Raw genomic sequence first — 3,006 nt, 5'->3', positions numbered from 1 at the left:
GGGAGAGGCTGTGGGAGTGTGGGCACTGAGCAGCAGGTCAGGGGCTGCCTGTGCTTTCCAGGAGGGGTTTTATCCATCCTTTTACGCTTCGCCGTTTCTCTCAGGGTGGAAGGGTAGGAAGGATGGCTGGGATGGGGCTGGAATTCAGTTTCCATGACGTCCTCAGCTACAAATGCAGCTTAAATGTCACAGAACAGCTTCTTCTTCAGGCTGTTTGTTTGGGTCCTTTTCAGCATCCAGACGTAATAGCACTGCGAATAGGCTGCTGAGATTCCTTACTAATCTGGGGTGTCAATGAGGCTTAGCTTTTGGTTGTATAAATAAGTTTGTTCGGGAAGGAAAGCTGGGAGAGCCTCCTGAGAAGATTAATGACTGGTTTTTGTACCAGCTGCTGGCTTGGTGCAGCGTGATGTCCTGGAGCGCTGGGTCGAATTGCCTTCGGGTTGTTGTCATGCTTCTGGCACTTGCCCTCTAAGTCAGGCCCTAATTTTATCTGGTTACCCTCAGAGCTCGGTGACAGCGTGACACAGCAGTGGCCGGGCAATGACATCAGCAGGCCAGCAGTGGCAGGGATGGATTCTTTGGTCATTAATAAACCATGCCAAGGTGTTTCTGCCTGTCCATCCGTGTGGTGTGATCCCCGTCACGAACTGCTGGTTGTGTGAGGCCGCCCAGGGCTGTTTTCGCAGGGTGATTATGGGCTGCCCACTGGAACCGGCGTTCGAATGTCTCCCTACCTCCAGCCCCAGCTGTAGCGGTAGGAAACACCAGGAGTTCACAGCGCTGTGGCTTCTGCCGAGAAAGGAGGAGATCAGTCCCTGCAGTTAAAGGAAACACAACTTCCCACACATCAAGAGGTGTGTGTGAGGTGGGGAGCTGCTTTTTCCCACAGGTTTTTGACTTGTTCTACCCCAGAATTCAGGGTCTCTCTGGAGGCAGCTGGAATCCCCTCAGCAGCGCCCGGCATCATGAGGATCGTGCAAAAGCAACAGTTGTTTGGAAGGGGTGAGGGTGATAGGTGTAGGTTTGTGGGGCTGATTGTTTTAGGTCATCCTGCCGGGTTTTCTACGTGTGGAGGAAGCTTGGTTAGGAGAGTACAAAGGGTACTCAGGATGGCAGCGTTTGAAGGATTCTTGGAATAATTTTGTGTGTGTTGAGGAAATTAAAGAACTTTGTTTTCTTCCTGGTACGGGAAGCTGAGGATGCCGTTGGCGTGTGTGAGGGTGTGATGAGCTGTCTGGCCATGCTCAGTGTGACAGTGGTGTTAATCAGAGTGTTTTTCAGATGCCGAGGTTGAACTGACGCTTTGCAATTAGAGGATCTCATTGCCCGACACACAGGCTGTGGCTTTAGCCCCGGGACTGAGCTGCAAAGCCACCAGGAATGTAGAAATGTGGCTTTTTCTGAAAGCCGTCTCTCCTCTGCTGGGAAGGAGAGAGGCAAGAGCAGAACAGAGCCTTCCTCGTGGCTACTGTGTGGGTTGTCACACTCCTGTGCCCCACGGTCCTTGCTGCTGGCCGTCGAGCCTGTCTGCCCTGGCTCAGCGCTGTGGATCAGACTCATTCCTGGCTGCGTGGTGCTGAACACAAAGTGAAATGGCTTGAGCCACTCTTGAGTGTGCTCTCCCTGCCCCGTCTTCCTGTCGTCCCTCTCCCCCACGCGCTGGATGATTTAATAAGGGATATTTAGGGAAGCTTCCTTCCCCTCCACCGCTTCCAGGAGGCCCTGGGGAGACTCTCCTGTTGCTGGATATCACCTCGCTGGCACGGCGTGGACAGATGAGCTAACCCCTTCCCCTTAATTTGACTTTTATTGTTTGCTGGCAGCCGTTCTCCGACATCTCCGGGATATCCGTTTCCCCGCTGTCCAGCTCGGTGGACAGGAGGCAGCAGATGCGTGGTTTTTTTGTCTGTCCTCCTGAGCAGCGTCGGGATGGGATTTTTCCTCTTGCTCCTCTTGAGGAGGGAGGGAAATGGGAGGCTTTGGCAGTGCCCTGGCCTTCAGCTTGATGCCATGTGAAGCCCCCCTGATTGTTACGAATCACCCATCACCTCTCAGTACTGTCTGGTAGAATATTCCACCTCCGTTTTGTCTTCCCCAAACGGTTCATAACTCTCCTCTCCTACATGGAGGCTCCCGTGGGTTGTCAGCCTGCGTAGCTGCGTGACCAAACACTGTAGTTTGGCATCTGTAGAGACTTGTGTTCATTCCTTGCTCACTGGGGCAGCGGGGAATTGCCGTGCAAACCAGTTTCTTTAGTGTGTTGCTCCTGCTGTGGTTTTTTGACAGCGGGGCAAGGCTGCGCCGGCAGTAGCTTTCAGCAGAGCAGCCACGTCCTGCCAGAAGCTTGGAATTTCCTTCAGTATTGCCAGTTATCAGCTGGGGAAACGCTGTGTTTTTTGAACGGCGGGCCAAGCCTGCCCCGGCAGTAGCTTTCAGCAGAGCAGCCACGTCCTGCCAGAAGCTTGGAATTTCCTTCAGTATTGCCAGTTATCAGCTGGGGAAACTGGGACACGCTCAGGTAGTTGGTTTTTCTCCCCCCTCTTCACTGATGATGAAATGAAACACGTCGCCGTTTCAGAGGCTCTTTTAATAGCCTCAGCAGCCGTGAGGATCTAAAGATACCAGCGAAGGTTACCTGAGGAGAGGCTGGGGCTGAGAGCTGGCTCCATTGTTCTATTTAGCAACGTTTCGCTGCGTAATTGCTCCGGTTGCAACACGAAAACACCTTGGCTGAGGTCGGTGCAAGCCCTGGACAGAAGCTGACACGCTGAGAGCCGCTCCGGGTGATGAATAGGTCTGATGACTCGGCAGCTCTGTTGCAAAGGGAAGGGGAAGCCCACTAAGGCTCTGCTCTGCTCTGACCGGTCCCTGGGTGCAGGGCAGGGACTTTTCGGGGAAGGAGGGATTCTTGCAACAGGAATGCGGACCTGCCGGCCAGGGCTCTGGATGGCCACGGACTCCACTCAAACTCAGCGCGGAGACTGATGGGCATCGCCCCAGCTG

This window comes from Buceros rhinoceros, unplaced genomic scaffold (assembly GCF_000710305.1).
Source record: "Buceros rhinoceros silvestris isolate BGI_N320 unplaced genomic scaffold, ASM71030v1 scaffold32087, whole genome shotgun sequence".
Taxonomy (NCBI): Eukaryota; Metazoa; Chordata; class Aves; order Bucerotiformes; family Bucerotidae; genus Buceros; species Buceros rhinoceros.
Note: the sequence above shows the minus strand (reverse complement) of the source record.